The 14012-nt window shown below is 38.4% G+C and overlaps 1 pseudogene; it reads right to left on the bottom strand.

The window, feature by feature from the left end:
• Positions 1-1161: 1161 nt before the first annotated feature.
• On the bottom strand, positions 1162-7061 carry LOC112407956 (RING finger protein 166 pseudogene; annotated as a pseudogene).
• Positions 7062-14012: the final 6951 nt, after the last annotated feature.

A 14012-nucleotide genomic window follows, 5' to 3' on the forward strand; every position in this document is an offset into this window, starting at 1 on the left:
CCGTCTGACTTACTTCACTTAGTATGATAATCTCTAGATCCATCCACGTTGCTGCAAATGGCCTGATTTCATTTTTTTTTATTGCTGAGTAATATTCCATTGTATATATATATATATATATCACATCTTCTTTATCCATTCATTTGTAGATGCCCATTTAAGTTGCTTCCATGTCTTGGCTATTGTAAATAGTGCTGCAATGAATATTGGGGTGCATGTATTTTTTTTTTTTAATGCTTTGAGACATTTTATTTAAATTGTTTTTAAAGACAGCAATAATTTATGCCATGAACCAAACGAGGGTGCCGATGAGCATCTTCTGAACTGCCTGGTCACTGCCCCGGCCCCTGCGCTCTGCCACTGCTGGGGGTGGCCCTGCCGGGGGTGGGAGGTGGTCAGCTTTGGAACAGTGACAGCAGGGCCGAGGCCAAGACCCAGGCGGGAGGCCAGGAGCAGACACAGAGCCACTGCAAGTGGCCGGGCGTTGGGATTTCTTCCCGTTATTATCACAGTGACCCTGGGGAACGGCAAGGTGACCTGGGGACGTGGCGACCTCGGTCCCCGCACACAGCGATTGCCCTGTCTCTCCTCTCCTCCCCCTACCAATCCCACAACGGTTCGTTTTTGTTTTTTTTTTAAATATAATTTTGTAAATGTTCCATAAAAATACTATTATTCCTAGTCAAACACAGATATTGCAATATGAAGGGTAACTGCTCTGTCTTTGCTCTAGAAAATGTGAAAAGGTCATCACATCGGATAATATAGAAGAGTGTGGAACCTCTAGGTATCACAAAAGCCAGTACCGAGCACGCGAGGGGGAATCGTTGCCAGGTGCTGGGCCAGGGCCCCCTCCGCGCTTCCCTGCTCAGTGCCGGGGCCTGTGGACGTGGCAGGGCCTGAAGGGTCCTCTCTGCAGGGAGGACATCATGGCTTTGAGACACAGACAGCGGCCACACTCCGTCCCAGTGGCCGGGCCCCCCGAGGCCACCTGCTCAGCCTGAAGCACCGAAGAGCCGGTGACGACGGGGACGTGGCCTCTCCTCCTTCAGCAGTGAGGCTCCACCTGGCCCTCAAGGCGCCTTCGCAGGCAGGCCTGGGCCACAGGAGCTGGCAGGGCCTGTCCCTTGAGGCAGGAGGCCTGGGCCAGTGGCCGTGCCTTCAGTTCTCAGAGAGAGACAGGGCCAGGGAGGCCTGGAAGGTGGCCTCCTCATCGATGCTGTAGTCCACAAAGGTGTCGTAGGAGAACTTGTGCCGGGGGAGCAGGTGCTGCAGGAAGTTGGCGCTCTGGTAGCTTGGGTCGCCCCAGGCCATGGCTGAGCAGATGGGACACACCACACGGTTGGGGTCGCTGCGGTGGTTGTCCATGCAGTGCTTTACCAGCTCCTGCTGGTCCAGGCTGCTGGTGCCACAGTAAGGGCAGGCGAAGGTGGACCTGTTGGGGACAGCACTAGGGATGGGCTGGGATGTGGGCACCACAGGGACGAGCTTGGGACAGTTAGCCACCTGCTCCTGGACCTTCAGGCAGGAGGCAACGTGCACCCTCATCTTGGCCAGCGTCACCTTCTTACTGCAGCCCCGCAGGGTGCCTTGTAGGACGAAAGCTGCTTCTCCACGTGGGCGGCCTTGTCCACTTTCTTGGGGTGGAAGGGCAGGTGGCACCGTGGGCACAGGGGGGATGGCACCTGCAGGCATGGCCGGAGGTACTCCCCGCAGAACCTCTAATTCTTGCAGCCAGTGGGATGGCTTAGCCACTGAACAAGCTGTCCTTACAGGGATGCGAGGAAAGTCGGCCTCCCTGTCCCTTCTACCCACTGGCTCCACTTCTGCCTTCCAGGGCCGGCATGTATCTTTTTGAATTAGAGTTTTCTCGGAATATATGCCCAGGAGTGGGATTGCAGGATCATATGGTAGCCCTATTTTTTTTTTTTTAAGGAACAGCCATACTGTTCTCCATAGTGGCTGTACCAATTTACATTCCCACCAACCATGTAGGAGGGATGGTTCCTTTTTCTCCACAGCATTTATTGTTTGTAGACTTTCTGATGTTGGCCATTCTGACTAGTGTGAGGTGATACCTCATTGTAGTTTAGGTTTGCATTTCTCCAATGATTACCAATATTGAACATATTTTCATGTGCCTGTTTGGCCATCTGCATGTCTTCTTTGCAGAAAAGCCTATTTAGGTTTTCTCCCCATTTTTTTGATTGGGTTTTTTTGTTTGTTTGTTTTTTTGTATTAAGCTGTATGAGCTGTTTGTATATTTTGAAAATTAATCCCTTGTTGGTAACATCATTTGCAAGTGTTTTCTCCCAGTCCCTAGGTTGTCTCTTCTTTTTGTTTATTGTTTCCTTTGCTGTACAGAAGCTTTTAACTTTAATTAGGTCCCATTTGTTTATTTTTGTTTTTATTTCTATTACTCTAGGAGACAGATCTAAAAAAATATTGCTGCAATGTATGTCAAAGAGTGTTCTGCCTATGTTTTCCTCTAGGACTTTTAAAGTATCTGCTCTTACATTTAGGTTTTTAATCCATTTTGGGTTTATTTTTCTATATGTAGTTAGAGAATGTTCTAATGTTATTCTTTTACATGTAGCTGTCCAGTTTTCCCAGCAACACTTATTGAAGAGACTGTCTTTCCTCCATTGTATAGTCTTACCTCCTTTGTCATAGATTAATTGATCATATGTGAGTGAGTTTATTTCAGAGCTTTCTATCCTGTTTCATTGATCTACATGTCTGTTTTTGTGCCAGTACCATACTGTTTTGATTACTGTAGCTTTGTAGTATAGTCTGAAGTCAGGGAATCTGATTCCTCCAGTTCCGTTTTTCTTTCTCAAGACTGTTTTAGTTTTTCTGGGTCTTTTGTGTTTCCATACAAATTAAAAATTTTTCTTGTTTTAGTTCTGTGAAAAATGCCAGACATTATGCATATTCATTTTATTATCAAGTCTTCACTGGGCTTTATTTGTAGGTCCATACTCAGCAAAACTTCCATTAAGAAAAAAAAAAAAAGGTCATGAAGAACCTAGTAGTAAGACAGGAATAAGGACACAGACCTACTAGAGAATGGACTTGAGGATATGGGGAGGGGGAAGGGTAAGCTGTGACAAAGTGAGAGAGTGGCATGGACATATATACACTACCAAATGTAAAATAGATAGCTAGTGGGAAGCAGCTGCATAGCACAGGGAGATCAGCTCGGTGCTTTGTGACCACCTAGAGGGGTGGGATAGGGAGGGTGGGAGGGAGGGAGACGCAAGAGGGAAGAGATATGGGGATATATGTATAGCTGATTCACTTTGTTATAAAGCAGAAACTAACACACCATTGTAAAGCAATTATACTCCAATAAAGATGTTTAAAAAACAAACAAACAAAAAAACTAATATGCTGTAAAGTTCTCTGTTGGATAATGATCACAAACAACTCTAAACCAACAAAAATGATATAGCATGAAAGCTTACAAACAAGCTGAGGTAGAGTTTTGGTTTATAGTGTTTTTGTTATTTTTCTGAAGTAGAAATGCCACCTTTCCAATAACTTTGAAGGTAAATCTTAACTTGCTGGTAAATACACTATGATAGCTACTTTCAAGGAAGAAAAATTCAGAGACAAGAAGGAAAAGGGCATCTTTTGGGGATGCTCACTAGCCCACCAAACTCTGAGCACTGAGGTGAGTCCCTTCATGGCCATAATCTTTCCTCATCATCTGGTCTCCACCATCACAGCCAAGTATGTCTCCCAGCCTTACTCTATTAGATGTTAGAATCTTTATTTTGATGCATTTTATCTGTTAAAATTTCTAACATTTATTTTCAAGGTAATCTCATTATAGGTTCAAGGTTTGATTTTAGTGAAATATCAAGTGCATGTATCAAACTGCTCTCCAGATATTTAATTTGAGAACTGTAGAAAATCATATGTATTATTGCTATGTCAAACCTATTTTGTTTCCTTTCTCACCTCCCTTTCTGTCTTTCTGAGGCCCAAACACATACTGAAGATACTCAACTCATTTAATATTTCAAAGCAACATTGGGAGAATGATTCTTTCTGCATCTAATAAGGAGTGTGTGTCAAGAAGTAAATGTTGTTTTGGTGTTGAATCAAACTACTGACAACCTCTATATCTAGAACAACCAGAGTTCATAAGTCTTTGGTGTCCTGGAGAAAGGAATCCTTAAAAAAAGGAAACGTTTTCCTTATTGCCCACAGGGATGTATCGTGAGAGTCTAAAATGTTGACCCTAAGTCTGCTCAGGAGATCAGAACAAATTATTTAAACTTGAAAAGTCACTTTGGACAGCCCATGCAACACCCATCCCACAAACGCCTTATGGCTTGAAGCATATGAGTTGAACAAATATATGAATCATTGTACATTCTTCTGGAATCTCCATATGTTCGACTGGCCAAGAGTAAGATTGTTTTCCACTGGATTGTACCATCTTTCCTTGAATGATTATACTTGAATTATTAGAGCAAAGCTATAGAGTTTTGCAGTGTATCTTTTCTAATAGTTCTTAAATATCAGTGAGTTGAATATCTCTTCTCCATGGAAAGACAGCTTGGTAGTAGTGAAAAACATACAGAAAAAGCATGGTTGGGGACATAAACTAGCCATATGTCTCAGATACAATAAAATATTTTACATTAAAAAATAATACTTCATAATTACAACACATTTTTGGTAAAATGATAACAAGTGCACAGATCATATAGAAAAATGTTTTTTAAAGGGGAATAAATAAATAAAACTTAAAGATAGTAATAAAAGAAGAGATTTAAAAGTTGAAAAGATTGAACTACATATTCTCTCAGGTGATCTATAATGAAAAGAGAATAGATGGCATTGCTAGTGAGAGGGGAAATGTCCCAGAGTGGAGTGTCAATCACAGCTTAGTGAAAGAGAAGTTCAGAAGTAAAACTTGGCAAATCAGAGGAGGTAACTAGCTCCAGAAACATAAGGCTTTAAAGTGAGACACCAGAGGAGAAAAAGATAAAAGTTGCATAAAAAACAAGCAGGGATATTTACAGATAGAAAATTAGGTATGTATAGAAGGGAGAGTTGAGGAGGAAGTTTGAAAACTGGAAGTGATTTTACCTGCAGGTTAACAGAAATTCAACAGCCCAGTAAACTGGTCCTTTTATTATAAATTTCCCTTACATCTGAGGTGCTCATCATATGGTGAAGATAAAAACCAATAATATAAACTTAACATCAATGTGCTGACTTGGAGACCAGAGGAAGTCATATTTTCGACTATGAAAAAATGGGAAGTATATGGGACCACAGAATCCTAGGGTTGAAGGCATCTGATGGGTGTCAGTTGCTTGAGTCTCATTTATAAATTATTTTCCAAAAGCTCATTACTTCTAAGGCAGTCCATTCTGGTCAGAATATTCTGTCAGATATGTCTACCTTGTATTGAGTTGGGGAGTCTCTCCCTGTGCATCCATGACTCATTGGCCTTAACTGTAGGGCCACATAAAAAGACTCAAGTCTTCTACATCAGATCCAGCTACTGTGCTCTTCATCAGGTGGTCTATTCAGGGTAACATAAAGACGAATCTTCTAACCAGGGTCCATAAGGTATGATTTTAAAACTCTGCTATCAGCATTAGTGTTCTTCTTTGAGCGTACTCCACTTATTTTAAAATTCTTAGTATAATCTGATTAGCCTCCTGGCCACTATTATTTTATGAAGGTGATGTCAATCATTGAGTTTTGCAACGAGCCATATCATACTGTTGACACTTACTGAACTGATTCAAGTTAAACACATGCCGCTACTAAGCGATCTTTACTGGATCCTGGATATATATGAGTAATTCTGTTTTCTTTCAAGTTTGGGACCTTACATTTACATCAGATGATACATTATTTTATTGGTCTGTTGTTCTGTTTGTCAGGACATTTTTAGCTCTTCATTCAGTCACTAGATCACATATCTTGCTCAGTACAGTGTCTGAGCCACCATGTCATTTAATAACTTGATATGTCATTGATATAAAAGTGATTGAAACAGGGCAGAAGACAGAGCACACCATCAAACATGTCACTCAGGTTTGGGATTCAAACATTCCCAGGTGTATGATCAACTCAAACACATTTCTTCAGCTTGTCCTCAGTGATAACCTGAGAAAATGCGAAATATTTTGCCACCCCATTTCTCTCATCTGCAAGATTAGTAAGCCCATATAAAAGTTAAATTAGATAATAGAATATCTTCTTACTGAAATTTTGCATGATCCTAGTGATCATGGCTTTCTTATTTTTTCTCCTCATGTCCTAGGTTATCTTCTTTTAACTATGTGTTTAAAAAATAATGATAAAAGTAATGGGTTTTCATGATAAAATTTAAAGTCACACAACTATAAAACATAAAAGACTTTCATTCTCTCCAGTGCCCATACACAACAACTCCCTAGAAGTAACACAGTTAATAGTTTGGCATACATTTTCTCAAACATATTTCATGTTATATTCATATTCACATATACAGATAGAGGAATGGTTATATCCTGTATCTGTGAGTTTGGATATAGATAGAACACATATATGTTTATACCATCCATCTATCGTACATCTACTGTTTATGAATGCACCCACCTAACTACCCGACGCTTTCATCCTGTTCAGCTAATGGCCTTTTTTACTCTAAATACACTGATTTATTTTAATGGAATAATTCAAGTTACATTGTAATTTACATCAAGTGTAGATAACTTCTATTTGCTTTTCCAGATTTATTTGCCACCCTTCTTCACCTTCTTCTGTGTCCTGGGAGGCTGGCATGCATGGACCACATCAACAGACTCCCTTACCCTTTGACTTTCAGTTTGGTTGAACCACAAGAAAGCACCAGCAACACATTGGAGAGAAGGGGAAGAGTCACCCTTCCCTCTCTTAAGGTTTGTCTTGCACTGGCTACCTCCCTTGACCAAAGGTCCTAGCTCCTGTGAAGGTGGCCCTCTCTTCTTGTCTTCTGAGGACCCTCTATCTCTTTCCCCTTTAGGCACAGAGATGATAACCGTTCCTGTTGTTTCTAGCACCATTTCCCCTATGCCTTGCCAACACCTTGCCAACACATATTTAAATTGTTCCTTCATCAAATTGAATGGGCAATCTGTTTCTGACAAGAATTCTGATAGATATATTTATTGATGCTTTATAGATTCTTTACAAAAAAAATTTTGTAAAAAAATTTTGTAAAGAATCTAAAAGTACTGCAAAAAATTTCAGTGAGCTACGTTTTACACATATCTGTGCACAATTTAGTTAATGTAGGAAATGTTCTAAAAGAGGTATTTATGATCCTCTACTTTTTTACAATTTCCAGATATTTCCAAATTTACCATAAAAAAGGTATACATTTGGACTTACAATGATACCGTGTGAGAGTCTGTGGGAGTGTAAACTGAGTTCCCTGTACAGTATGCAATCCATCTGAAGTATTTAATAATTCATTCTAGAATTTTCCCTTAGTTTGAAGTAGAAATCACTGATTACTGTTTTCAGAAACCATTTCTGATGTTTTAGGAAAAAACTGGAAAACTCTATTTCTCAGCATTCATTTCTCTCTCCTCTTCCCAGGATCCTTCCACAATATCTGATAGTAGGTTTGACTTCATGCCTGAATCCCTTAGTCCGGGGCTGGAACCCACCTGCAGCATTAATGAAAAACCTGGAGTGTTTACTAAACCTCTTTAACTTGGAGGGATTCAACTTCAAACTCAGTCTTTCTTTCACTAGGAAGCTGTTAATATCCTTGTTCAAGACTTTCAATTCTAGTTATTGTTTTCCCACTGGGCTCCTTGGAGCCTCCCAGCCCATAAGTCCATCAAGGATGGGTGGAGAGTTTGAAAAAAGATTTTTTGCGTTTTCTCTCTGTGGCCCTGCCTTCTGAGATACTGCCTTCCTAGTTTTCCAGGCTTGGAGACAGTCCTGAAATCCAATAAGTTATGACTTTGTACTTGAGTATTATCTTTGCCTTGCTGTGGGGACTGGGGAGGACCCAAGGGAAAATCAATATGGATCCTTCAAGGGTCATATGCTCTCTAGCTCCTGCAAACATTAAGTTCTTTCACCAGTTCCTTTTAAATATTTTGTTCAGAGTTTATCAGCATTAGTAGTATAGTAAGCCACTCTACCATTACCAGAAACCAGAACTTGGTATATGACCTTTTAACTTTTAGGAGTCAAGTAAAAGCCTGGGTGTTCATATGCAACTATTTTTGCTAAATTTTACTAAGTGAGGAAACCAATGATACTCAAGAGTTAAAACTTTGAGATAAGAGGGTTCCTATTTTATCATCTGTGACAATAATGGAAATTCAAGGCTTAAAACCCAGAACATTTTGTTACTAAGTGTATATATTAGTCTTAGAATTACAATAAACTTTAAATTTTATTTTATCATTCCAGCTTCTCTCAGAAATTCTTACATAAAACAAAAATATTGTAATAGCTTTATAGAAGTTAATTGAATGGTTTCAGAAATGACTAAAACCTTACACTCTGGTCTTGCGTATTTTGGGGAGAATTCTGGCCTTGAGTTCAGAGGCATGTGAGGCTCTCTACACTCAGCACATTAATCGCTGAAAGTGGTTAATATGAGAAAGGCTGTACTTTTCCATTAACTCAAATTCCTCATTTACCTTTATTGTTATCTAAGAAGAAAAGCTTTATTAAAATAAATTTGGTAGTTTAAAGAATAATAGAGAAGGTACTTAATTTAATGAAGAGAGAAACTGCTTTTAAGCACACTTTTACAGTTTGGAAGCACATATTTAAAATCCAGCAGTTGAAAGACTAATTAGAATTCATTCTTATCTTTTTACTAAAGCATGAACCATCATGTAAGCATGGTTCAGGATCTTTTTAGCTTATTTCCAGCTTTGGCTTTTAGCATTTTCAAGTTGCTTTCCCCCCTGTGCACGTCCATTGCTGCTACTAACATCACAGCTTGTGATTATTAGTTTACACATCTGTACCCTCTGATCGCCTCTGTTTTACTCAGCTTCATGGGCGCTATACCCAGCATGCTGCCTTAGATGTGGTAGGTACAGAATAAAATTTAATTGTAAGTGTATTTATTTTGAATGACGACATAAATAGAAAGAGTATAATGTTAAAACTTTATGATCAGGAGAAGTAACAACTGACACTGCAGAAATACAAAAGATCATGAGAGATTACTACAAGCAACTCTATGCCAATAAAATGGACAACCTGGAACAAATGGACAAATTCTTAGAGATGCACAACCTGCCAAGACTGAATCAGGAAGAAATAGAAAATATGAACAGACCAATCACAAGCACTGAAATTGAGACTGTGATTAAAAATCTTCCAACAAACAAAAGCCCAGGACCAGATGGCTTCACAGGCGATTTCTATCAAACATTTAGAGAAGAGCTAACACCTATCCTTCTCAAACTCTTCCAAAATATAGCAGAGGGAGGAACACTCCCAAACTCATTCTATGAGGCCACCATCACCTTGATACTAAAACCAGACAAGGATGTCACAAAGTCAGAAAACTACAGGCCAATATCACTGATGAACATAGATGCAAAAATCCTCAACAAAATACTAGCAAACAGAATCCAACAGCACATTAAAAGGATCATACACCATGATCAAGTGGGGTTTATCCCAGGAATGCAAGGATTCTTCAATATACGCAAATGTATCAATGTGATACACCATATTAACAAATTGAAGGAGAAAAACCATATGATCATCTCAATAGATGCAGAGAAAGCTTTCGACAAAATTCAACACCCATTTATGATAAAAACCCTGCAGAAAGTAGGCATACAGGGAACTTTCCTCAACATAATAAAGGCCATATATGACAAGCCCACAGCAAACATAATAAAATTAAATTAAATTTTAAAAAAACTTTATGATCAAGATTTTTATTGTTTCTTACTGGCATTCTACAATTATTCTGACCGATTGATATTTTTTCTAAATATTTTAAAAGCAACTTATTAAGTAAATTTAATTATACCAAAAATTTGGGGAAATCTGACATTATAGAAGGTAAGCTACAGAAGTTTTGTAAATTTCATGGACTGTCACAAGTGAAATTAGGATTTTACCTGAAACTTACTCTCCATCCTTCTTTCATGGCTCTCCATTAGCTTAGTGATTCTGTCAAGTTCAGCAGTGTAGTACTAGGCCCTGCCACCTCAGAAAACTGATTTGCTGGCTCAATTCAGGCACAAGGACTGAACTTACATTCTGTAAAATGTCAGAATGCCAGTTTACAAGATCTAAACTCCCACAGAAACTAGCTACTCTTCCCAACTTCTGTTTTATGCATTGTTTTTGCATTATGGTATATCAAATTAGGATCTGAAATTTATTTTCTGGAAATCAAATGTAAAAAGGAGTTAACATCAGCTACAACAATGATAATAATGCTAATAAGTATAAAATAATAAATAACAACTACGATTTATAGAGCAGGTACCATAGACCAACCTCTTTTCTATATGCCATGGTTCAATGTTTTACATTAATCTAAGATTCCCGAACATATTTATTTATACATTAAGAATATACAAATTATCATAACAAGACAAATTCAGATCCTTGTACTAAGATCTATTGGCTCTCTTTGTAACAGCACTGTGACTCAGAAATCTTATTTTAGTTATACTCACACACATTGAAATACACATGAAATTCACAAGTAGTTAAAGATCTACTACTGAAAAATATGCCAGACCCAGATTATTTTATAGAAGAGTTCTAACAACTTTTTTTTTTTTTTTTTTGCAGTACACGTGCCTCTCACTGCTGTGGCCTCTCCCACCGCGGAGCACAGGCTCCGGACGCGCAGTCTCAGCAGCCATGGCTCACGGGCCCAGCCGCTACGAGGCATATGGGATCTTCCCGGACCGGGGCACGAACCCGCATCCCCTGCATCGGCAGGCGGACTCTCAACCACTGCGCCACCAGGGAAGCCCTAACAACCTGTATTTTTAAACTACATAGAGTACAGAAAAATATAGAACATTTTGTTTATTTGACGTATTTTAAGATGTTATTTTAATATTCAGAAATTATAGAAATATAATGGACAACCAATATTCACCACTCAGATTAGACAAATATAAAACAGGTTGTTTTATTTGTTTCTGATCTTTAAGAAATAAACCTTTATCGCTTTCTTTTACCCCTTCATATCTCATGTCTTTCTTTCCTTGTCCCTACATGTTTATGTAGTGTTACTTCACATGAATGCAAAAATATAAAGAAATTAAAATTTTTTTTCAACAGCAGAATCATTCATTTATTATTCTACAGCTTGCCTTTCATTCATTTAACATTCTGACTTTTTCATTCATGTGATAGGTGTAGATCCAACATGCTTATTTTAAATGCTACATAAAATAACCTACAATTATATTGTTATATATGCCAGATGTATGTCATATTAACTGTATATAATCTTACAATAACCCAGTGAGGTCTATATTACTATTATAATTACCATTGTTTTTTCCATGAAGAAAATGAGAGAGAGAGATTAAGTGAATTCTTCAAGGTTATACAGTCAGTCAGATGGAAACCAGGATTTGAATCCAGCCATCTGGTTTCATTTTCTGTGCTCATAGCCACTTTGCAACACCATCGCTCACTGCTACATTTTCCACTGTTTCACTATAATGTAACATTTCCTTGAGCTTTTTACTTTTTAACATAAAAAGCATAATTTTTAGATTTAATAGTTATGTTTATCATATATACATACATATGTATACATGTTTGTACATACACATCCTCATATATACACACATTCACCATATATATACCATATAGCATATTAATTGTGTACCATGCAGTATTTTAAACGCTATGCCTATATTAACTCACTTAATCCTCATAAAAATACCATAGCATACATTATCCTCATTTTATAGATGAGAAATACAGAATGAGAAATGTTAAGTAAATTGCCCGAGCTTACATAGCTAATAATTAGCCGAACCCAGATTCATACCCAGCAATCCAGCTAGAGAATATCTGCTCTTAACCACATCCCATTCATTTTCTCTCGTTTTATGTATCTCTAGGTGGTCAACTATTACTCTCTGCTCTTATTCTTGAATATATCTTTAGCTGAATATATTACAGGTGATAGTTATTTTCTCTCAGCACTTAGAATATTTTATTCTAAGTTCTGGAATATAGCAATGCAAATGAAATACCATTGTCCATCTACTTGTCCTTCATTTTTAGGTAATCTCTTTTCTCTATGCTAGCTTTTAAGATTATTTTTCCTTGGCTTTCATGTCTTTTAGTTTCAATATGAAGTATCCAAGATGTGTGGGCTTGAAATTCTTGAAGTTTTAGTTCTGAAGAATTCATATATAGTATATATTTGAAAATAGTTTCTCTGCCATTATTATGCATATATATTATATACACATAATATATAAAAAATACATGACATTGTTACACTATATAATATTATATATAGTATACTTTATTCCATATGTATATATCACGTGACATGTATATATTGTATACATATGTATTACAAAGAGTACATTTTACATTTATACATATATTTTAGCTTATATTTAAAATATTTTTGAACATATTTATCTTTTATAGGATTTTTAAATAAGTTCCTTTTATATCTAACAGCTGCTGTTGCATTGATTCCTGTATTTCTATTTATATATATTTAAAGATATTCTTTCCTTCATTTTCTTTTTTGTTTGTTTTGGGAAAAGGAAGAAATCCTAAATGAAAAAAGTTATTTTTAAATTGATCTAAGGTTTTAATCGTATCTAGAGTGATAAAACATTGTTCACTCTTCCTTTGTACTTGTTTTTTGAAGGCATTTTGGAGTTTCTCTTAGCAGATTCACCTGGAATGTGGGGTCCTGCATGGGCTCCCAATAAGGAATATTAGGATGAAATAAGGCAGTAAGTGTAAGTCACTAAAGGCAGTTCTGGACACATAAGCTTTTAATAAGCATTGGAACTTCCTATTATATCTGCTGTTTAGCATTTCTTTGTTGCCTTCATCTGGCCCCTATGGATCTCATTCTAGACCCTCTTGTTATACTGGTGAGTTGATGTAGGCTCTGGCTGTAAGGCGGTTAATTAATGTCTCCCTTGGAATGCACCTTTACAGACACCTGAGACCCAGGCAACAAACACCCCCAGCTCTTTTCAGCCTCTTCCTATTTGCATCATAGCTCTGGTTTCAAATAGTGAGTACATCTCATTCCCTGCCTCATGTGGTCACTTTTAGTCTTTTACTTCATAAACTCTCTTCTCCCTGACCCTATTTCCAGACTCATAGCTCAGCAGGCCCACAGTTTTTGCAGGACTTTCTACTTTGTCTTCCATTTACACTTTGGGTACACTGAGATGCTTACCTCATTAACTTTCTCCATCCTTGTTATGTGATTGGAACTGAGAGATCAGGGGACAACCCAAGCATGAACTTTCAATACGATAGTGATTAAAATCTTATCAATTTTACAAGTTCTACTTGTAAACTTTATTTTACAAGTTCTACTTACTTTTATTCATTTATTTGTTTATTTTTGGCTGCATTGGGCCTTCATTGCTGCACACGAGTTTTCTCCAGTTGAAGGTGAGCGGGGACTACTCTTCATTGCAGTGCATGGGCTTCTCATCGTGGTGGCTTCTCTTGTTGTGGAGCACGGGCTCTAGGCACGTGGACTTCAGTAGTTGTGACACTCAGGCTCAGTAGTTGTGGCACACGGGCTTAGCTGCTCCGCGCGATGTGGGATCTTCCCGGACCAAGGCTCAAACCCGTGTCCTCTGCATTGGCAGGCGGATTCTTAACCACTGCGTCACCAGGGAAGTCCTCTACTTACGTTTAAAACATAGCCTTCGGGCTTCCCTGGTGGCGCAGTGGTTGACAGTCTGCCTGCCAATGCAGGGGACACGGGTTTGTGCCCCAGTCTGGGAAGATCCCACATGCCGCGGAGCGACTGGGCCCGT

This window comes from Neophocaena asiaeorientalis, unplaced genomic scaffold (assembly GCF_003031525.2).
Source record: "Neophocaena asiaeorientalis asiaeorientalis breed wild unplaced genomic scaffold, Neophocaena_asiaeorientalis_V1.1 scaffold253, whole genome shotgun sequence".
Lineage (NCBI taxonomy): Eukaryota > Metazoa > Chordata > Mammalia > Artiodactyla > Phocoenidae > Neophocaena > Neophocaena asiaeorientalis.